Here is a 24,857-nt window from a genome sequence, read left to right on the forward strand (position 1 = left end):
GTACTCCATGTAAGAACTTGTTCGTTATGCATCAGAAGATTGGAGACTGACGAAAATTAGGCTTGGGGTGGATTAATGATTGTGCATTGAGTATATATATATAAACACACTTCCAATTGTAAAATAAATAAGTAACCAGGATGTAATGTATAGCATAAGGAATATAGTCAAAATATTGTAACAACTTGGTATGGTGATAGCTGGTACCTAGAATTATCATGTATATAAATGTTGAATCACTGTGTTGTACACCTGAAACTAATGTAATACTGTGTGTCAACTACCCTTCAATTAAAAAAAAATAGGATTGAGTCCATATATTTTGTATCATTTATTTCTCTTAGTGCTACTGTGAAAAGCACAGATAATTACAATCAGTCAATATTTATAATGATATTTATATCAAAGAGATTTGCTTCTTGATCATAGACTTTATTTCATGACATCAACTGCTTATATTTGGGGACAGCCTAATCAGCTGGCTAACATCAAGCCAGTTCATCTACCTAGCAGCAGGCACCTAGGTGTATGCATACAGTTTAAGAGGATATTACATACTTCAATAGATATGCACCAAAAGCCTTGATTTACTTCCCTGAGAGTACCATCACATCTATAAAGAACTCAGTCCAGCGGTGCTACTTGTAAGATTCTATTTGGCTTGCAGAATCCAGACATTCTTTATATCAATGCAATAATTTCATGGTCCTCTAATTTCCTTTCTGATACAAGTATTCACTTCAAAACTCTAAGATCAACAGGTAACCCTAACTTTAAATTTTGGAATATCCAGTTCTTAAGAGAAACCAAAGACTGCTTCATATTTTAAGTGTCACTGAGTATAACAACATTTTATAATTCCAAAACTTGGAGTTAATTTCTTGATATAAAAATGAGAAAAATCTACTCTTGAATTTGTTAAAATACTTTTGAAATTGTTAAAATACTTCTACCATCAAACACATGTTTTGTGTATCCAAAGAGGTTTCTAACATGTGTGCCTGTTTGATAGGGGAAAGGAAAAGTTATTTAACTTAGTTGGTTTCAATTAAATTAAATTAGTTAAATAAGTGGGACAATCATTGATTTATCTGTATTTTATTATTTTTTACTTCATTTTTGTTATTTATTGATTTACCTAATATTTATTACGTGGAATTCAGCTATTGGAAGAAACATAAAATATTTCAATCTTCTCTTCAAGAATGAAAAGCTGTAATTTTTTATAAGACAAATAAAACAAAATGAAACAGAAATATCTTCTGTTTGAAGGCAGTGAAGAGTCCTAGGAGGCTGTGAATCTGCCAAGGTATGCTCCGCCAAATGAGGAAAGAACAGAGATGGGGCTGGAATTTGACATCTCTTTTCTCCTGGAAGAGAAAGTAGCAGCTGAGGAGCTAAAAAACTAAGAAAAGTTTCTCATTCTCTGAAGCCTGTTGAGATAATCTTTGACTACAAGACCTGCCAATAGAAAGGGTCCATGACATATATTAAAGGAGGAACTGTGTCCTTCAAGTAAGTGAGGCCCTGAAGTGGTCAGTACCGGCAAGTACTGAAGTGCAGATTTAGACATTGTAATCCTGCATGGATTGAGGTCTCCCCACTGCCCTGGCTGCCTACAAGAAGCACAAATTCCCATAAAACGTTGAAAACTCGGTACATATCTAATTTCTGTATACCATTTGGAATTGCAATAAAAAAGCAAAATGTGAGAAGACAAAACTTAGTGGGATATGAAGAAAAAAATTAAGAAAAGAAAAAAGAACAAGAAGTAAAGAAAATGGGGTTATCAGAAAAAGACATTAAAGTTATAATGAGTAATATATTCAAGGATAAAAACAATTGTTAAAATAGGAAAAAAAGAGATAAAATGAAAATTATATAATTAAATATTCAAATATTAATTAGTGTTAATATTGGTTATTATAACTTTTGGTTTTTGGAGTAACACTTACATAGAGTTTGGAAAACATGACTCCCTTACAACAAGAAAACAGAGTTAATAAAAGTCAAATAGCAAACTGCTGCCCAAACACTGGAGAGAGGGTAATACCAAGAATCAGAGTAGACACATATGTAAACAGAATAGAAGCAGAATCCTAAACTGGAGCCATATCCAAGAGGAATACTTCAGCAGGATTTGATAAACTGCTAGAAACCCACTGTGGATTAGCTCAAGATTTCAAAGCTCCAGGAAAGTGAGCAGGCAGTCTTGATTGAGGGACTCCAACTATGTGAGTTCTACCTCCTTGTCACAAGGAGCCCCAACTTGTCTCATTGTAAGACAGAGAAAGATTCTGGAAGGGATGTAAAGAGGAATTGGAAATATTCAATTATAATATGTATCAAGTACATGAAATAATACAGTGTTATGTGAGTGTGGAACTGGCTTATTTTTAAATGTATATTGTAAACACTATGGCAAGTATTAAAATTTTTATATTGAAGTGTAAATTGTATGTTGAGAGAGATAAGAAGGAATAATATAAAATAGCCAACTGAAACCAAAAAGCAAAAAAGTAAAAATGGGGGAAAGGAACAAAGCAAATGAAATAAATAATAAACAAAGATGGCAGATTTTTAATTTTCAATGGGATTAGTCTAAATATAGCAGTTTAAAATAGAGATTTTCAGATTAATTTGAAAAGTCAAGACCCAACTACATACTCTCTATAAAACATACATATTTATTTAAAGGCTCAGGTTAAAAATAAAGGGATGTAGAGAGATATACTAGAATGACACTAATCCAGAAAAAACTGTAGGAACAATTTCAGACAAACTATCTCCAGCACAAGGACTGTTACCAAGGTTGAAATGTGGCACTACATAATGATAAAATATGTAGATGATTCTCAGTAAGACATAATAATCTTAAACATGTAGCCTCCTAACAACAGAGTATCAAAATACGTGAGGAAAAAATGTGATAGAATTCAAAGAAGAAACACATGAATTCACTATTATAATCAGAGACTTAATAACCTGTCAGATATTGCTAAGTGAAGTTGATAGAAAATCAGTAATGACACAGACACTCTGAACTGCATAATTGATCAACTTGGCATTTTCAGTATCACCATCCAACAAAGGTGGAATAGACATTTTTTCAAGCACCCTATGGGGACATTCACCAAGATAGACCACATTCTGGGCCATTAAACAAACTTTACCAAATTTAACAGAAAGACCCTTACAAAGTATATAGTCAGACTACAATAGAACTAAATAAAAGTAATAGAAATGTAGCTAGACAATTATTAGAAATTAAGTAACAAATTAATATGCTTATTGTCACCCACATGCCCTTTGGTGACATACTTGTTCAAATCATTGCCTTGTTTTCTAACATAGGTATTAAAATGCTACAAATTTTATTCTAAGCACTTTTTTCTGCATCTTGCAAATTTTGATAAATTTTTTTTCATTTAGTTCAATATTTTCTTGAGAAACTCCTTCTTTGACCCATGGGAAATTGTGTAGTTTACTTTAATGCAGTTCAGGACATATATGTCCTTACTGATTTCCTGTCTGCATGATTGATCAATTACTGACAGAAGGTTGTTGAAGTCTCCAACTACAATATGATCTTTGTCATTACCCATTTATCAAATTGTGAGAATTAAATGGAATGAGTATTCTAAGTGTTGCAGAGAACATCAAGAAACTGAAACTCTCAGACACACTTATGGAAGTGTAAAATGGCACAGGCATTTTGGAATATAATTTGACAGTATCTCAAAAACTTAAGTGTGTACCTACTATATTATCCAGTCCACTCTTGAGTAGTCACCTGAGATTAAATAAAGTATAAGTTACTACAAAGACATTTGAATGAATATTCATAGCAGTTTTATTTGTATAGCCAATAAATAGAAACAATCCAAATGTTGTTCACCAAGTGAATTGAGAATCTAACTATTATACATTATTGCACTGGAATTCTACACAGCAAGAAAAAGAAATAACTGCTGATATAACAATAGTATGGATTCATTTCAAAATAACTATGACAAATGAGAGAAGCCAGGAGAGAAAAAAATCATATAGTGGATGATTACATTTACATAAAACCATAAAATGCAAATGAAACCATGTTGACAGAAAGTCTATGAGTAAGAGCCTAAAAATGAAGGTATAGCAAGAGGTGTGGATTACAAAAGAACATGAGAACACTTCTGGGGATGATGGGTTATGTTCATTATCATGGTGTGGCGATATTTTTACGTGTGTACATGCATCAAAATTGCCAAATTGTTGTTTTTGTAAGGAGGAAAAAATGATGGCAAGAGTAGGATGGTGGAAATCTCCTCCCAAAACCATATATATTTTGAAAATACAGCAAAAACATCTATTCCTAAAAGAGTGACCAGAAGATACAGTACACCAGCCAGGCTACACCTGCGAGAACCCAACAACTTATGGAAAAGGGTAAGATACAAAGTTGTGATCCGGCAGGACCTGAGCACTCCTCCTGCCCTAGCTCACTGTTGGGAGGAAAAGAATCAGAGTGAGGGGGAGTGGAAGCACAAAACTGCTAAATAAGCAGCCCTAGTAATCTGCCCCCAGAAGCACAGGCACACATTGCATGGTGCTCTGGATATTAGAAGAGTGGAAAGCAAAGTTCAAGACTAACACTATGAACAGGTTCCCACAGCCGGCTGCCCTGGGAAAAAGAACAGCAGGCACTTTAAAAGTCTTAAAGGGACAAGGGCTTAACAGTTGGACAAAATTGTTCTGGCACACTCAGCCCAGCAGGCTGAGAACTTTAAGGAACTTCAGGTGCCTTAACCCTTTGGCTGCCAATGCAGCTCCGAGGCCCCTCATGGCAATAGGCAGCCTGCAGTTCCTTTCCCTACACTGGCACTGCAAGCAAACTGGTTGACCCACCATTGCTGCAGAAGACCTGGGGAGCAGCCCCACCTAAAGCAAACACAGCTTAACACAGAGAATTCTCCCTGCATGCAGCTAACCAGCCCATACCCAAAGACTGCTCTCTGCACACGGTTGACCAACACAGACAGTGGAGATTGGCGTAGAGTCCAGAAGGCATGAAGGGGCTCTGTTCTTGTGGCAGAACATGCACCACTCACCTTCAACCCTGACCAGTGCCCTAGGTCATCACAAGGGTCACCCCATCCATGGTAGCTAGGGGATTAAGTCAGAGGCTGCTCCCTGTGTGCGGTTGACTGGCATAGACAGAGGAGATGAGCACAGAGTCCAGAAGTGATGAAGGGGCTTTATTCTCACAACAGAATACATGCCTCAAACCTGTGACCCTACTGCCAGTGTCCTAGGCCATCCTGAGGACCCCCCAGCCCATGGCAGCCTAGAGTATTAACCCAAAGGCTGCTCCCTGTGTGCAGTTAACTGGCACAGACAACAGAGTCAGGCAAGATGACTGGCAAGTAGTAAGAGAATTTGTTCTCCCAGCTGACACACACTTCACTTGCCAGCAACCATACCCATCACCATGAAAAGGCAGAAGAACTATGTTCAGTTCAAAATCCCTCAAACATCAGAGAGAGGCCTTGGTGAGACTGAAATCATAAATATTCCTGAAAAATAAATAAAAATAAAAGTCATAAGCACGCTGATGGAGCTACAGAGAAATATGCAAGAGCTAAGAGATGAATTTAGGAGGGAGATAACAGAAGTGAAACAAACAATGGAAGTATTTAAGAGCAGACTGGATGAGGTGGAAGATACCATTAATGGAATAGAAACCAGAGAAAAGGAATACAGAGAAACTGAGGCAGACAGAGATAAAAAGATATCTAGGAATGAAAGAATATTAAGAGAACTGTGTGACCAATCCAAATTGAACAATATTCACACTATAGGGGTACCAGAAGAAGAAGGAGAGAGAAAAAGGGATAGAAAGTGTCTTTGAAGAAATAATAGCTGAAAATGGCCCCAAGCTGGGGAATGAAATAGTCTCTCAGACCATGGAAGTCCACAAATCTCACAACAAAAGGGACCCAAGGAGGACAACACCAAAACACATAACAATTAAAATGGCAAAGATGAAAGACAAAGACAGAGTATTAAAAGAAGCCAGACAGAGAAAAAGGATCACCTACAAAGGAAACTTCATCAGGCTATCATTAGACTTCTCAGCAGAAACCTTACAGGCCAGAAAAGAATGGCATGATATATACAATGCAATGAAACAGAAGGGCCTCGAACCAAAAATACTGCATCCAGCAAGATTATCATTTAAATTTGAAGGAAGGATTAACCAATTCCCAGATAAGCAAAAGATGAGGGAATTAACCTCCCACAAACCATCTATACAATGTATTTTAAAAGGACTGCTCTAGATGGAAGTATGCCTAAGGCTAAATAGCTGTCACCAGAAAAAATAAAACCACAGCAAAGAAGTAGATGAACAAATATTACCTAAATGCAAAATAAAATCAGCTATCCACAAAATTAGTCAAGGGAAACACAAAGAGTACAGAAAAAGCACCTAACATATACAGAGTGGAGGAGGAAGAAAAAGAAGGGAGAGAAATAAAGAATCATCAGACTCTATTTATAATAGTGTAAAAAGTGAGGTAATTTAGATGGTTAGATAGTAAAGAAGCTGCCCTTGAACCTTTGGTAACCACAAATCCAAAGACTGCAATGGCAATAAGTACATATCTATTGATAATCACCCTAAATGTAAATGGACTGAATGCACCAATCAAAAGACACAGAGTTATAGAATGGATAAAAAAGCAAGACCCATCTATATGTTGCCTGCAAGAGACTCACTTCAAACCCAAAGACATACACAGACTAAAAGTGAAGGGATGGAAAAAGATATTTCATGCAAACAATAGGGAGAAAGTACAGCAGGTGTTGCAGTACTTGCATCAGACAAAATAGACTTAAAATCAAAGAAAGTAACAAGAGACAAAGAAGGGCATTATGTAATGATAAAGGGGTCAGTCCAACAAGAGGATATAACCATTATAAATATCTATGCACCCAACACAGAGGCACTGACATATGTGGAACAATTACTAACTGAAGTAAAGGAGAAGATGGAATGCAAAGCATTCTTTTTAGGAGTCCTCGACACTCCACTAATTCCAAAGGACAGAACAACCAGAAAGAAAATAAGTAAGGACACAGATGCACTGAACAAAACATTAGAACAGATGGACCTAACAGACATCTATAGAACATTCCACTCAAAAGCAGCAGGATACACACTCTCCTAAAGTGCACATGGAACATTTTCCAGGATAGATGACATACTAGGTGACAAAAAGGTAATCAGTAAATTCAAAAAGATTGAAATTGTACCAACCAACTTCTCAGATCAAAGGTATAAAACTAGACATAAATTGTACAAAGAAAACAAAAAGGCTCAAAACACATGGAGGCTTAACAACATGCTCCTAAGTATTCAATGGCTCAATGACCAAATTAAAACAGACATCAAGCAATATATGGAGACAAATGAAAACTATAGCCCAATGCCCCAACTTTTGTGGGACACAGCAAAGACATTTCTAAGAGGAAACTATATAGCAATCCAGGCCTATGTAAAGAAGGAAGAACAATCCCAAATGAATAGTCTACATTCACAATTATTGAAACTGGAAAAAGAAGAACAAATGAGGATCAAACTCAGCAGAAGGAGGGACATACTAAAGATCAGAGAAGAAATAAAGGATATTGAGAATAATAAAGCAATAGAAAAAAATTAATGAAACCAACAGATGGTTCTTTGAAAAAATCTAAACAGACCAATCACCAGAAATGAAATTGAATCGGTAATCAAAAAACTACCCAAGAACAAAACTCCCATACCAGATGGATTCACTGCTGAATTTTATCAGACATTTAGAGAAGATATAATACCCATTCTCCTTGAAGAATTCCAAAAATAGAAGAGGAGGGAATACTTTCAAACTCATTCTATGAAGCTAGCATCACTCTAATACCAAAACAAGGCAAAGACACCACAAAAAAAGAAAACTACAGATCAATACCCGTGATGAACATAGATGTAAAAATACTCAACAAAATATTAGCAAACTGAATTCAAAAATACATCAAGGAGATCATACACCATGAATAAGTGGGATTCATCCCAGGGAAGAAAGGATGGGACAACACTCAAAAATCCATCAACATCATCCAGCACACCAACAAAAAGAAGGACAAAAACCACATGATCATCTCCATAGATGCTGAAAAAGCATTCAACAAAATTCAACATCCATATATGAAAAATGCTCTCAAAAAATGGGTATAGGGGGTAAGTATCTCAACGTAATTAAGGTGGTATATGACAGACCCACAGCCAAAATCATACTTAGTGAGAATTTGGAAGCTTTTCCTCTAAGATCAGAAACAAGACAAGGATGCCCACTTTCCCTGCTTTTATTCAACATAGTACTGGAGGTCCTAGCCACAGCAATCAGACAACACAAAGAAATAAAAGGCATCCAGACTGGTAAGGAAGAAGTTAAACTGTCACTGAGAGCAAATGACATTATATTGTATATAGAAACCCCTAAAACACCACTTCAAAACTACTTGAACTAATATCTGAATTCAGCAAAGTTGCAGGATATAAAATTAACACACAGAAATCTGTTGCATTCTTATACACTAACGATGAACTAGCAGAAAGAAAAATCAGGAAAACAATTCCATTCACAATTGCATCAAAAAGAATAAAATACCTAGGAATAAACCTAACCAAGGAAGTGAAAGACCTATACTCTGAAAACTACAAGACAGTCATGAGAGAAATTAAAGAAGATACCAATAAATGGAAACACATCTGATGCTCACAGATAGGAAAAATGAATACTGTCAAAATGGCCATTATGTCTAAAGCAATCTATAGATTCAATGCAATCCCTATCAAAGTACATACAGCATTCTTCAACGAACTAGAGAAAATCATTCTAAAATTCATATGGAACCACAAAAGACCCCAAATAGAAAAGGCAATCCTGAGAAGGAAGAACAAAGCTGGGGGGATTATGCTCCCCAACTTCAAGCTCTACTACAAAGCCACAGTAATCAAGACAATTTGGTACTGGCATAAGAACAGACCCATAGACCAATGGAATAGACTAGAGAGCCCTGATATAAACCCAAGCATATATGGTCAATTAATATATGATAAAGGAGCCATGGATATACAATGGGGAAATGACAGCCTCTTCAACAATTGGTGTTGGCAAAAATGGACAGCTACATCTAAGAGAATGAAACTGGATTACTATCTAACCCCATACACAAATGTAAACTTGATATAAGACCTGAATGTAAGTCATGAAACCATAAAAGTCTTAAAAGAAACTATCTTGAATATAAACATGAACAAATCTTCATGAGCTTATCTCTCTGAGCAAGGGAAACAAAAGCAAAAATAAACAAGTGGGACTATATCAACTAAAAATCTTCTCTACAGCAAATGACACCATCAGCAGAACAAAAAGGCGTCCTACAGTATGAGGGAATATATTCATAAATGACACATCTGATAAGGGTTTGACATCCAATATATACAAACAGCTCATGTACCTCAACAAACAAAAAGCAAATAACTCAATTAAAAAATGGGCAGAAAAGCTGAACAGACACTTCTCCAAACAAGAAATTCAGATGGCCAACAGACACATGAAAAGATGCTCCACATCACTAATCATCAGGGAAATGCAAATTAAAACCACAATGAGATATCACCTCACACCAGTTAGGATGGCCACCATCCAAAAGACAAACAACAAATATTGGCAAGAATGTAGAGAAAAGGGAACCCTCCTACACTGCTGGTGGGAATGTAAACTAGTTCAACCATTGTGGAAAGCAGTATGGAGGTTCCTCAAAAAACTGAAAGTAGAAATAGCATTTGTCCCAGGAATTCCACCCCTAGGAATTTATCCTAAGAATGCAGGAGCCCAGTTTCAAAAAAGACATATGCACCCCTATGTTTATCACAGCACTATTTACAATAGTCAAGAAATGGAAGCAACCTACGTGTCTATCAGTAGATGAATGGATAAAGAAGATGTGGTACATATACACAATGGAATATATTATTCAGCCATGAGAAGAAAACAAATCCTACCATTTGTAACAACATGGATGGAGCTAGAGGGTATTATGCTCAGTGAAATAAGCCAGGTGGAGAAGACAAGTACAAAATGATTTCTGTAGAGTATAAGAACAAAGAAAAACCTGAAGGAACAAAACAGCAGCAGAATCACAGAACCCAAGAGTGGACTAAGAGTTACCAAAGGGAAAGGGACTAGGGAGGATGGGCGGGAAGGGACTGATAAAGGGGGAAAAGGGGGCATTACAATTAGCAGACATGATGTAGGGTGGAGCACTGGGAGGGCTGTATAACACAGAGAAGACAAGTCATGACTCTATAGTATCTTACTACGCTGATGGTTAGTGACTGTAATGGGTTATGTGGTGGGGACTTGATAATGCAGATAGTCTTATTAACCACAATGTTGCTCATGTAATTGTATATTAAGGATTCCAAAATAAAAGTAAAAATAAAAATAAACTGTTTGCAATGTTAAGAACAGAAGTTGAGAATGCCTATGAAAAATAAATTACCAAATTGCATGCTATAGATATGCACAGCTAATTACATGTCAGTCATACCACAATAAAGCTGTGAAAAATAAAAATAGGCATTGACATTCAGGGCTCCTTTCTGGAGAGCTGCCCCCCAGCCTTGTTTAGCTGTAGATTCAGGGCAGACCATCTTTCCCTCCTACCTTCAGGATCCCTCTTCCATCTTTGAATTCCAGAATCTTTAAGGACAGTTGCAATTTAGTTTTTCTTTTTTCCTTTTTTACCATTTCTATTACTCCCAGATGGATCACCTGGATTAGCTGAGTGGCCAGCTTTATGTTATTTCTCTGGTTACAAAGTTTTGTGATCTACCCTTAAATCAGCCTTAAAACAGAAATTCCTATTCAGTGTGCAGTTTTTCAGAAGCCAAGGGTTTTCAGAAATGTATATAGCAGAAATGCATGTACTGCTATTATCCTTGTTTATACAGATGTGAGTGCAATTTAACTGATTCACAATGATTTGCATGTAATGGAATATAAAACCAGTTAAGGTTAGAACCAGGTGGTCTGAGCTAGGGACCAGGAAGTACCTGGGGGAGAGCTGCATCTGTGGCACATGATCTAGGGACAGACACCTCTAATTCAAGAAAACTTTTTTTATGTGGTCACTTCTGCTCTCCTCTGTCTCTTCAACTATATGCTTCTTCAGTGCCACTATGTCTTTCTTAAGGCACAGCAACCATAGAACACATTTTTATAGGTTTTCTTAGAGATGTCATACACTCTTGTGTTCAGTTTTCAAGTACTTACATTGAAAATAGCATTTTGAAAGGTTTTGACCACTGAAATATTTTGTGCCACAATTTCCACAATAGAGGTTTTCTTCTTCCCTTTCTTTCCTGTGTTCTTTAACTATTATAGAATTGTACAGAGAACCCCAATATACAAAACAGATAAAAGATAGGGTTTCTTTAAGTAGAATAGGGGTCAAGCCACTCCCTGGCTTCTTTTTGTTCAAACGACTGAAATGATTGAAATGCTCCCAAGGCATCACCATGGAAGCCCTGAGTTATTTGGAACACAATTTTCAAGCTGCTTTTCTCCAGTGATGCCCAGACCCCATCATGGGTCAAATCTGGGAACTCAACTCTCATTATATAGTGTGGATTACTCTTGCACATCCTGAAGTCAGAATTTTGGGTTTCCAAGTTGAAATTCATCTGTAAAGTTTTTGTCTGTCTCACAACATCTTGCAATATTTCTAAAGACAGAAATAATTTTAGTTATTAACTATTTCCAAGTCTCATATTTTACTACTAAACCATTTTTCTTTTATTCCATCCCTATTTCCATTCCCATCTTCTGTTGTTGTAATCTGATACATGAAAACAGAATAACAAGTTTTTGTCAACAAATATAATCAAGACGTCTTTTCATTCTGTAAAATATATGTTTGTTTGGTATTGCTGTTACTGATTTTTTTCCCAGCACAGAATGTCATTCTTTAATTCAGAAGTCATACAGTTCAGTCTCCACAATGCCTTGCTAATAACATTTAGCATTTTAAATGAAACAGTTGAGGATAGATTGTTAAGATGGACATATTTGAGTAGTTATGTCAATAACACAGGCCAAGGAAAGGAATGTTGAACTGTTTTGCTGTTAGCCCTAAACTAATATTTATTTTCTCTGTCTCTCTCTCTCACAGACACACTAGTAGGTATATATGATAAATATATGTGGAACAAATTAACAAATCTTACCCACTGTATAGCAGAGTGAGATATCACATGACACAGTTCTAGGAAAACCCAATTGCCCTTTCAGAAAAAGTTAAAATATATGCAGTGATATCAAGTGCAAAATGAAATATGCCTGTAATGAGTATATCCTGGCATGTCACAATTTTAAGTGCTTAGAATTTTCTCAATAGTCCTCTAAGTTTCACTGGAATAAATTGTAATTCCTATATTTTATGTTTATTATTTTTTTATTTCATAATATTGAAGAAAAATAGAGTTTAGAATCTTTAATCAATATTCTAGAAAAAAGTTCTGGAACTACAATTTTAAATGCTCTCATATATTTAAGGTCTTTTATTGTAATGTATGTATTCATATACATATATACATATATTTATGTATGTATTAGAGATTTTTCTAAAATTCTAAATATATATTAAAATATGGCAGTAGAAACTGAATGGTTATGTCATAATATTTTTAAATGTCTTAATAAGCTCTGTGGATTTTCTATTTTTTTCATAAATTTAGGCATTTCATACTTTTCATAAAACTAAGTTCCTAAACATGAGATCTTACTCTCATGATATTTGAAATAAAAGAAAATATTAATCAGTTAAAACCTCCATGAACTCCTTTCAGTATAAACTAATTTTGATATATTAGTCCAGAAGCATCAATGAGCATGGAGAAAATATTATGAGTTATATCATTAGATATTTATAGGCCTTTACCTTTCAGTTAAGCACTAAAAGATTAATTGCTTGCCCTTAGGATGTTTTATGTTCTATTGCAAAGATAAATAACTTGGTCAAATTTACACAGCTACTAAGTGTCAGAGCTAATGATAAAACACAGGATTTTAAATCCACTTTATTACATTTCTGGATACATCTGACTGGAAACCAGGACACCCATAAAATGTAAAATAATTTTGCACCCAGAATCCAGAGCAACTGAGTATAATATGTATGATATAGTCAGAAAGAGTGGTATAGAATTATTGTTTTATTTATCACCACTACAGACATGTGTGCAGGATAAGAGCAGCCAGTGCACATTGGCTGAGGTCATGGTCCTGTGAACAGTGGGATGTGCTCAGTGCACACTGGCTGAGGTCATGGTCCTATGAACAGTGGGATGTGCTCAGTGCACACTGGCTGAGGTCATGGTCCTTGTGAACAGTGGGATGTGCTCAGTGCACACTGGCTGAGGTCATGGTCCTGTGAACAGTGGGATGTGCTCAGTGCACACTGGCTGAGGTCATGGTCCTGTGAACAGTGGGATGTGCTCAGTGCACACTGGCGAGGCTATGGTCCTGTGAACAGTGGGATGTGCTCTCCTCGGCTCTCCTATCAGTTTAGCAGGGCTCTTTGCATCTTCCCCTGACTACTTTGTGGACTTCTTAGAGTCTTTTATAGTCAAGTCTGTGATGGTATTTGTTAAGAGACACTACCCTGATCAACAAACTCACTTTTACTCTTCTCACCCATAGCAGTTTGAAAGAATCCCTTGAACTCTTTCCCTAGAGTTCACCATAGGCAGATTCACCTTAAAAATTCATGACAGAATGTCTGGCAAGGATGAAAGCTTTAAGACAGATTACAGAATCTTCTTTTCTACTAATAAAATAAAGACCAAATACATTCATAAAATAGTAATCAAAATAAGCAAACAAAGTCCTGAGCATGGGGGTGATATGAGAAAATAATGAATAAATCAATCATTTTATAATCCTACAAGGGAATACTCTAACTCAATGAAAATTTTAACAATCTACAACTAAGTAAAATATATGGATGAATACCATAATATATGCACTATGACTCCACTTACGCAATATACAAAATGGGTAAATTAATCTACACTTTATCTGTGTGAGCAGCAGTTTCCTTTCGAGAGTGGTGAAGTCAGACAGCAAATGCAGGAGAGCTCAAAGGATCTCACAGTATGCCATTAGTGATCTGATTCTTTCTCTGCATGATTTTTGCCTGGCTGGGGTTATAGTATAAAAATTCATTGAGCTGTATATTTATAAATGCACATCTTACTTATGCAATATTTCAATTAGATATTTTAAGGTGAATAAATTTTAGTTGTGTGGGAAAACCCATTAATTTTCCTTTCCTCTAGTGATTTTCTTATTTTTAAAAAATCATCTATACAAGTAACAGTAAGAGAAGAAATCTTTCTCAAGTAGCAACCAAAGAGAGAATACACTTATGCCATAAACTTTAAAACAGGAGCACTTCTTTTTCTTCCCTCTTCCCTTTGCTCAGATTCCACCAATTTTTTACACCATGAATGCCTGGATCTCAGGAGGACTCTAGGACCAGCGAGGACATGTGCAGCTCCAGAACCATTTTACCTGCCTTGAATCAATCAAGGACGGGCCACAGTTAGAAAGGAGTGGATCTGTTCCCACCCCAGATCTTGTAGCAGAAAACACAAGAGAATCTGTGAAAACGTGGATGAAAGTGATGAAAAAGTGCTTAAGGCAATATAAAAATGAAGATCCCTTATATATTAAACTTTATAAAAGGGAAAAAACAATGGCAGAGAAAACACCATCAAAAATGACAAAAGAAGGAGAAGAAGAGGATGAGGGTAAAGAGGGGGGATGAGGGGGAAGAGGACAAAGAAAGAAGTTTAGGGCCTAGCTCTGAAAGGGATGTAAAGAAAAATGGGTTTGGAGTTATAAAGGATGCTTCAAAGTTCACATTAAAAAAAGCAACAATTTGGGACACTTTAAATACAAAAACCAGGAGAGTAATGTGTTTTAACACATGACTAGAAAAAGAGAACAAGCATGACCACATAGCTGTGAGTAGACAAATTCTGTAATAAATCACCATGGCCACTCTCCCAGTTTCAGGGGTTATCAGCACTTTGTCAATCAGCTTTCCTCTATTTTCCTTCATACCACCAAATTCCCTCCTTTCCATATTATGCAAAGTTACTTTTTATATAAAACTCCCACTCATAGGAAGTATAGAGTTTGGCATTTTCTCACGTGTGATATGATATATTTCTGACTTGTAATAAAATGTGAAAATGGTTGCAGGAAGGATACAGGAGCTCTTGGGTGAAAATGTACTGTTATCAGGAGAGCTTCACATTCTCCAAGTATTATTCCACAGGTCACTGTTTAATTATGAAAGGAAAGGGCTACCTAAGAAATGGATAACTTTCACCTCTAGTTACCATACCATGGAAAATTCCACAACTGTGATGCTATAATATCTTGCAAAAATATAGTTAACATAAATCCAAATTTCAGAAACAATCAAAATAATCCAAACTGTGGGGAATTTTACAACAAAACCATCCAGGTCTCATTAAAAATGTCAATGTCATGAAAGGAAACAGCAGTGGAGAAGGGACTAGCTGGGTGGAGACGGGACAGACAGAGCGGTCACACATGATTGGATTCTGGATGACACAAGACAGCCATGAAGGACATTCTGTATGCAGCTGGGAACTTCAGCTGTGGGCTGCTGGTCAGATCGTATTATTGACTCAATATTAATTTTGTGGATGTGATAATGGTGGTGTGGTCATAGAGAAGAGTGTCATTTACTTTGAAAATATATGCAGAAATAGCCAAGTTAGGTAGCATGGTATTTTATAGCAATTAATTTAAAAATATTTCAGCAGAAAGTGTGTGAGTGGAGAGGTTGAGAAATGGAGAGGTTTAAAGGAGTTTGTGTGTGTGTGTGTGTGTGTGTGTGTGTGTGTGTGTGTGTGTGTAGATGAGAGAGAGGAAAATAAAGAGCAAACGGGTCTCATTGGGGGTAAGATAGTAATTAAATAGAATTTATCCACCCTATTGAAGCAATCAACAGACCTCCCCACATCAAGCAAAAGAAAAACATGTTGAAAAGGCATGACAAAGGTAAAATACTTCTGAGAAAGAAAAAAAAATGTACTGCCACATACAAGGGTCAGAGAAGCAGGTGAAGAAAATACAACCTAGAAATGAGAAAGGACTTTCCCCCAAGTGCCTCAGGTAATAGAATATCTTAGAATGATGCAAATTTAAAAGGAATCAGATCTCAGGGATACAAAACACTGTATACAAAACACCGATGAAACAATTGAATGTGATTAGAAAGGAAACTGGAGAAATGAGGCAGGAGGGACGGAAGGAAGGAAGGAAGGAAGGAAGGAAGGAAGGAAGGAAGGAAGGAAGGAAGGAGGGAAGGAAGGAAGGAGGGAAGGAAGGAAGGAGGGAAGGGACGGAGGGAGAAGAAAGAAAAAACTCTCTATGTTCATATGAAAATAACACTGATGGATCTTCTGAAAAATCCATTGATTAAATCCAACTAAATTAAAAGTTCAAATAAGTTTAGCCTCTGTTCTTGGCTCTCTTCCTCATCACTGACAGAATGCAAACCGTTTCCCAGTTGTGCCTGTATCCTCTCCTTTATTCCTCTTTCTCTGGTTTCCTTGTCATCTCTCACTACAAGGTTTCTTCCCTTTCCTTCAATATGGACATGTTTCTTCACATCTTTGTTTCTGCTGGTGTAATACATCCTCCACCTGATCACTATTTTCCATTTTATTGCTTTCAAACATTTTTGTTAAGAGTAGATGATCTTTTAGATAACCTGTCTGTGATGAGGGACCTTTGTTAGAGTCATCCAAGTCCCGTCAATATTATTTCAGCTCATTTTCTTTTGTTAAAATATATTAAAATAAATAAATAAATTTATATGAAATAATCTGAATCATTGTAAAAAAATGATTTCTGGAAAGATAGTCACCAAAATCTAATGGTAGTTATTTCTGATCATGAGATTATTTTAATTTTTCCTTAGTTTTTACTTTCTTCTCTGTGTTACTATTTTAAAATTAGTAGGTAACATTAAGACAAATTTAACATGTCAATAATATAAAAGTGTGGGTTGTTAAAATAAAAACCTATGAGGTTTTTTTTTGCTGATGCAGTATTTCATCCAGTAAAGATTTATTGTGCCAATTATGAATCGAGTTTCTATTATATATTAAGCTTCCAGGAAAAACTGACAAAGACGTTATCTCATAGAGCTTCTAGAAGGTGAGACGGGAATAAAAAGAAGTCAACAAAAAAACTGGCAAGTGCTGAGGGAGAAATAGAGGATTAGATTAAAGGATAATTATTTTATGGGGAAGAGAGCTTATCCAAATCAAGAGAAGGCTATACAATTATCTCTGTGGAGATGATCTTGTTCAGAAACAAATGAAGAAAATGAGTCACCCACATGAAGGAGTTTCCAGGCAAAATGCGCCAGCCACGCCTGAGGCCTGAAGTGTGAACACAGCAGAAGGTAGGTTTAGATGTTATCAGGGCCTAGATCAGAGTGGGTTTTTGAAAGGAAAATGGGTTTTATTTGAGATGTGAGGAGAAAAATTTGTAATATTTTAAACAACACTTGGTCAGATATATGGAATATTTTAGACAACTGTCAGTCTGGGGAAAGGAAACCCTGGGGCAAAATATCTCTAAAAACTAAAATCAGTCAAAGGGAGAAATAAAGTTTAAAACCCATGTATTGCTCACAAACTGCAGTCCCAGCTGTCTTTCTTCTCTGCTCCAGCAGCAACCACACCGGCCCTCCCCCTCACCTCTCAGGTACAGATAAGCCCTCTGTTGCCCAGGTAATCACCCATTGATATGGAGATGAACTTCTCCACCCCTGAGGAAAGATGCAAATACACTAAAGTCATACTTCTTTCCCCCTCTGAACGCCTATTGATATGCAGATATACTAAAGCCAGGCAAGATATTCTGGAAATGTTACAATTTTACCCACAATCCATCCCTACAGAAATCTCGCCTTACAATTTCCTCGATCTCCCTCTTGCCACCAGTCTAATAACATGCAATAGCAACAGCAATAAAATCTTGATAATCCTCAAACCAGAGGATTCAGCCTATGCAGATTAAGCAAATGCACTTTACAGCACAATCTCTCACTAAGCACAAAATACGCTTCTACACTTGTTTACTCATTCTAAACAATCATGCTAGATTGCTCACAAAACTTTTACCAAACATTAACAAAGTCAAGCCTCTCTTTAAACATTATTTTCTTGACAACAGCAACACAATCATAATTCTCAAGGCAAAGGATTCAGCTACGTTACTTTACAGCACACTCTCACTAAGCACAAAAATACATTTCTACACTTGTTTACTCACTCCTAACAACCATGCTAGATTGCTCACAAAACTTTTACCAAACATTAGACAAAGCCAAGCCTCTCTTTAAACATTATTTTCTTGACAACAACAACACAATCATAATTCTCAAGCCAGAGGATTCAGCTAGATTCAAAGTCCCATGCAGATGAAGTCCAAAGCTCCTCCATTCCAGTCATCACGTGGGCAGCTGCAGCCAAGGGGCACATTCAGGACACAAAGACCCTAGAAGCAAATAAGGCCAGCTTCCGAACCTTTTCCCCAAGGTGCCAGAAGAGCCAGCCATTGCCGATCCATGTGTTGAAATGTCCAGAGCCACATCCATTTTACTTCTAATTGTTGCACCCATCCTTGCAACACATGTCCAATAAAGTGGGTGCCTCGATCGCTCTCAGTAACTAGCGACTGACCATAGGCTGCAGAGAGATGCTCTAGGCCCCTCTTGGTGGTTTGCTGATCTGCACAACGTGCAGGGCACTCCTTCTGGGCTTGGCTAACTTCTTCAAAGGTGAAAGGCCCATATTGTCTTTTGCCCCACGTGCAACAAACACTGATGTAGCCATTGTGCCACATCAGAGGCAGGCTTTCTTTCCAGCCAGCACATCTGGGCCAATGTGTCTGCTTCATCATTCCCTGGGGATGCCAAAGGCAAGTGGCCAGCTACATGATATACTGTAGGTGTCTGCCACATGACTCCGTGGCCTTTGGGTCCAGTCTCGCACCCACCCCGCAATGGGATAGGAGGTTATTACCTTGGTCAGAGCTGTTCCAGCAATGGGCTCTGTAGCCAGCAAGGTGTGGTATACAGCAGCCAATTGCTTCAAGGTGACCCGGACCTCTGCTCCTTTCCATGGTTGTGGCTAGGCTCTGGCTGGCAGCAAGAGCAACTACTGTGGCAGAAGCAGTAGCCTTAGTTTCAGGCCATAGGCCAAGGTCGGCATGGCCAGCAGTGGTGGTGGCACCTCCACGACCACACGAGTGTAGATATATGTCCCTTGGCAAGAATGCCGCTTTGCCCCATCATTTCTAGGGGCGGCCCTCCCAAAGGTCGCACCCATTATGACAGATTTCAGGTTCACAGGAATCCTGTCAACTACACCAATTGTCAGTCTGGGGAAAGGAAATCCCAGGGCAAAATACCCCTAAAAACTAAAATCAGTCAAAGGGAGAAATAAAGTTTAAAACCCGTTTATTTCTCACAAACTGCAGTCTCAGGCCGTCTTTCTTCTCTGCTCCAGCAGCAACCACACCGGCACCCCCTCACCTCTCAGTTACAGATAAGCCCTCTGTTGCCCAGGTAATCACCCATAGATATGGGATGAACTTCTCCACCCCTGAGGAAAGATGCAAATGCACTAAAGTCATACTTCTTTCCCCCTCTGAACGCCTATTGATATGCAGATATACTAAAGCCAGGTGAGATATTCTAGAAATGTTACAATTTTACCCACAACAACACTATGTGCTTCTGCTCTCTGGAGAATGAGCTGGAGGATTCACTAACAGAAACATGGTATCATGGCAGAAGTCACCTCAGAAGTCCAGGGGAGGAGTGAAGGTGGTCCAGGGGAATCTGGTCCAGGTGGTATTGGGAAAAAGGAGATGAGCATGACATCTGCCCATAGGCAGACTTACCAGTAAAGTGAAGAGGGGAAAAGAAGGCAGGGGGTTCTCCATCCCGTCTCTGCTTTGGTAAATTGGGTCAGTAGTGACACTAAGTACTGACCTGGGTAACAAAATGATTTAGGGGGGAATCAAGTGAAAATAAGAAATTTAGAGAAACATACATTACAGAGAAGCCAAAAAGAGCTACAAACTCAGGGAATTTTCAACTCACCGCAGTCTCTGAACATTAAGAAGGAAAGAAGAGAGGGATCTCAGGAGCTATATGTGTGATTCTGTCCAGTGCAACATTTACATATTTCATTTCTCACTGATCTTAAATTACAGACACAATAGACTTTGCTCCAGCAGAAGTCAACCATAGGCTGACCATGATTTCACAGACTCAGGGATTCAGTGGAATTTTCTTTTTGTTAATCATTTTGAGTAATGGAATGAGTCCTCAACCAAATCAGGCACCAAATCCTGGCAACCAGAAGACTGCCCAAGAATCCCCAATCAGCTGCAGCCCCTGTGCTAACATTAACAGAGGCATTGAGCAGCGTGCAGGACCGACTTTGAGTCACTCACTATCAGTGGAATGAGAAAGGTAAATGGTTTCTACCCAGTCATGAAAACTCATTTATTTCATGGTACATTCTAAACTGGACTTCTTTCCCTTTCTGACAATTTCTGATGATTAGAATGTAGTTTGTTTTCTTTTTTTGGAGTCTCGGTCTTCCTGTGAAATAGAGCAAGCCCCTAAGGCAAGGCTCTGTATTACCTTCAGTCTGTTCCTGGAAGAAGTCAAGTTCTAAATGTGATGAGTTGAAAATAGTGTTGTATTTTTTTCCCCAGAGTTCTTCTTCTCTGAAATATATTTGGCTATATGTGCTAAGACTAATAAAAGTGCTACAGTTTTGCCCTAATAACATCACAGCTAGACAAATACTTCTAAATAGTAATCAGAGCTGCACAAGTCTGACATATAAAGATATTGCAGTGTTATTACATTAGTTCAATAATTTAAAAATGTATAATTTACCATCAAGAAGCAACTATTTTGTATAACGTATGTTCCCAATTTTATAATAAAATAAATCTATGTACTTACATGCACAGAATAAAAGACCCTTTGGGAATGCATCAAAATGCTGACATGTTGGTTTCAGGTTGGTAGAATTTTATGAGTCTTTTTTCTTCTCAATACTTGCTTATTATCAAATTTTAGAAAATGACATGCATTTTTTAACATTAATAAATATAACTGCTATACAAATGGAATAATTTGCAGTAAGAATGCAGATATGTAAAAACAAATAATAATAGCATAGTGATTTGGAAACATAAGGGCCCACAGCAAATAGTCCTATAGTACAGGTGAACTTGGAAACCGATCAGTCAGTCCAGAGAAAATGAGGACAAAGACAAGCCATACTTCACCTATTGGAGAAAATAGCAGAGCTTCTAAACTCCTCATAAAAAGCAGGTGTTAGATAATACCAAAGGTGTTGGAGCACACATGCATCAAATTGGATATAAAACTCTGCTGCTACAACTGGAAAGCCAAACTTTGTCTCCATACTTTCCTCCATATAACCTTATCCCTATTTGGGTTTAAGGACTACACAATTAAAAGTTAACATATATCATGTTTTTCAAAAATCTGTGGTTTTCCTGGAGGTCACATTCTCATTCTTACTTTATGCTTATTATGTTTCTCTGTTTCTTTTCTTTCCAAAATTAATACAACATGTGCTACATGTAAATTAATAGCATGATTCTTAAGACAGCTCTAGCATTACTTTACATTTTTATAGATTGAATTTTTTACATTGTCCACTAATATTCTTCAAATGTTCTTATATGCTAAACATAGTCTTTCTATGTTTGCTTTAAATAGATCTTTATGGCCGTGATGCTGGGGGACAAAGTTTTGTTTCAGCCAATGTCACATGAAAGTGGAAGTGTGTTCACTTCCCTAAACTCCTGGAGAAGTGCCCTCCTCCCACCACTCAGTTCCTAGGAAGGGGAAGTAGGAAGTCAACACTGGCAGAGATACTGTTATCTTTTTGGATAATTTATTTTAGTTCTGTAACTCTGGCAGGGGGGAATATATGTTACCAGTCTGGGGAAAGTTATCTTTGAAACTGAAATTAGTCAAAGGGAGAAATAAAGTGGGAGAAACATGTTTATGGCCTACAAGCAGTCTTCCACTTCTGCCTGCCTGCGTCTCTCACAACCCAGATGCAAAAGGAACCCCACCCAGCCTCCGTGATCCAGATATACCCTCCCTTTCCCTGGTGATCACCTACTGATACGGAAATGTTACTTCTCTCCACCCCTTGGAAATACCTATTGATATGGAGATGCACTAAGGCCAAGTGAGAGATTCTGGGAAGATAGCAATTTTACTCACAAGCTTCTAGGAATTTCCACATACTTTATTTTTTATAAAAGCATTCTTGGATTCTCCCAGAGGAGGACGCCGCCCCAAATCACTCACGGAAGGCGTCTCTTAATGCAACAAGCAAGAGGAATTTATTCAGAGGCCAGCTAGCTGGGGTCCATGCGTTAGCCCGACGCAGCGGGTCTCAACGAGGACCCCGAACACACAAAGCCAGAAGTTTTTATAGCATTTTCAAAGGGGCAGTATTTTCTACAGTCACAATACAGTGTTTTTTTTTCATAGACACATAAATTTTCGGCTGACGCCTCATCCTGGGGGTCTGGTTAGATAAAATCACTTTCGGAATGTTTAGGGTGGTTCTAGCAAGATAAGCTTAACTGATTGAGGTTGGCTAACTAAAGGTCACTACAATTAACACTGGCTGACTAACTTGTTTTTCAAAGTTCTAGTAATTTTTCTCCTTCTAGGTTAGAAAATGGTGTTTGAGCCTTTAAGATGGCTGTGCTTATGCTAACTTTTGATTCTTCAGGTTCTACAGCATTGCATTTAAGCTGCTGTTCAACAACAACCCTGCTTGCCTGAAATACTATGGTTGCTACCAACAATATTTTGACGGTCAATAGCAGCTATTTTAAACCACTCTCTAAAGAAAAAGGAGAACTGTACGTTTTCCCTTGAGACATAGGTAGATAATTCAGATGCTTGGGGAATAAGTGAACTAAATATAGAAGGGACAAATGCAGATTAGTAAATCAGGTGTGCAGAATTCTGGATTAACTGGAGGTAAGTGTGAGGCACTGGCATAATGCCCATTCCTACCTCAATAAGGAAGCCAGACAAGACTTTCCCTGGGAAAGACAGTCAAAAAAGGTTTCTTTTAACATCTGAGATGTATGAATCTCTTCTGTGTATCTCACACTTTAGGCCAAGGTTCATCTGTTGCTGGCTATTACTTAATTTTGCATTACAAAACTCAAATAAAACACAAAAGAAAACAACCTGTTACAGTTGCTGTAAGTCAGGATGAAAGGGCCCCTCCGTGGGCTGGAAATACTCCCTCCTTCTATATGGCTGATAGGAGCAGCCAATTCCCAGCTAACAAGAAATAGAAGTTGCACTCTTTCTGCCTCTGTTTTAACTGAACTTCTGACAAGTGAGACAAATTACTTGTACATGTAGTGAAAAGAAGCATGAGACCCCCATCCAGGACTGAAAGCAAACAGGGCCAGATTTGGCCTTGTGACTCTTAGACCTCATCCACTGGAGGGGACTGGAGACTGGAGCGTTTTTTGTTTTTTTTTTTTGAGAGGGCATCTCTCGTATTTATTGATCAAATGGTTGTTAACAGTTAACAACAATAAAATTCTGTACAGGGGGCTCAATGCACAATCATTAATTCACCCCAAGCCTAATTCTCATCAGTCTCCGATCTTATGAAACACAACAAACAAGTTCTTACATGGTGAACAGATTCTTACATAGTGAATAATTCTTACATGGTGAACAGTACAAGGGCAGTCATCACAGAAACTTTCAGTTTTGATCACGCATTATGAACTACAATCAGGTCAGATATGAATATTCGTTTGATTTTTATACTTGATTTATATGTGAATCCCACATTTCTCTATTATTATTATTATTATTATTTTTAATAAAATGCTGAAGTGGTAGGTAGATGCAAGATAAAGGTAGAAAACATAGTTTAGTGCTGTAAGAAAGCAAATGTAGATGATCAGGTGTGTGCCTATAGGCTAAGTATTAATCCAAACTAGACAAGGGCAACAAAACATCCACGGATGCAGAAGATTTCTCTCAAAATGGGGGGTGAGGTTCTAAGCCTCACCTCTGTTGATCCCCAATTTCTCACCTGATAGCCCCCCTGCGACTGTGCCTGTCTTAGGTTGTTCCTCCTGGAGGGGGGGTTTTGCAAGAATTTACCCTTGAGTGCTGAGACCTCCAACTCTTGATAAAAGGTGGAGATGGACTACTTTTCCCTCCCTTCAAACCTAGGCAAAGTCCCTTTGATGGGGCCAGATCTTGATTTGTGCCCTTGGGACACTCAGTAGACTGGTCTCTCTGCTTTGTACCTGAGAAATCTAAAAACAAGATGCTATGGTCCAGCAGAGAGAGCAATCCTGGACACGGCCCAATCACCCTGAGACCCTGTCTATCCCTCCATGTTCCCAGGCTCCATCTCGTCCTCTTGTTGAACTAACCCATTCAGATTTACTATTCAGTGACTTCCTCTCTCTTCCATTAGAATCAAGTTCCACAAGAGCTGGGTCTCACCTGCTTTACTTGCTGATTCATCCCTACATCTGGTTAAAAAACTCTAAGGCTGAATTCCAAAAACCCTGATTAAA

This window comes from Manis pentadactyla, chromosome 7, assembly GCF_030020395.1.
Source record: "Manis pentadactyla isolate mManPen7 chromosome 7, mManPen7.hap1, whole genome shotgun sequence".
Lineage (NCBI taxonomy): Eukaryota > Metazoa > Chordata > Mammalia > Pholidota > Manidae > Manis > Manis pentadactyla.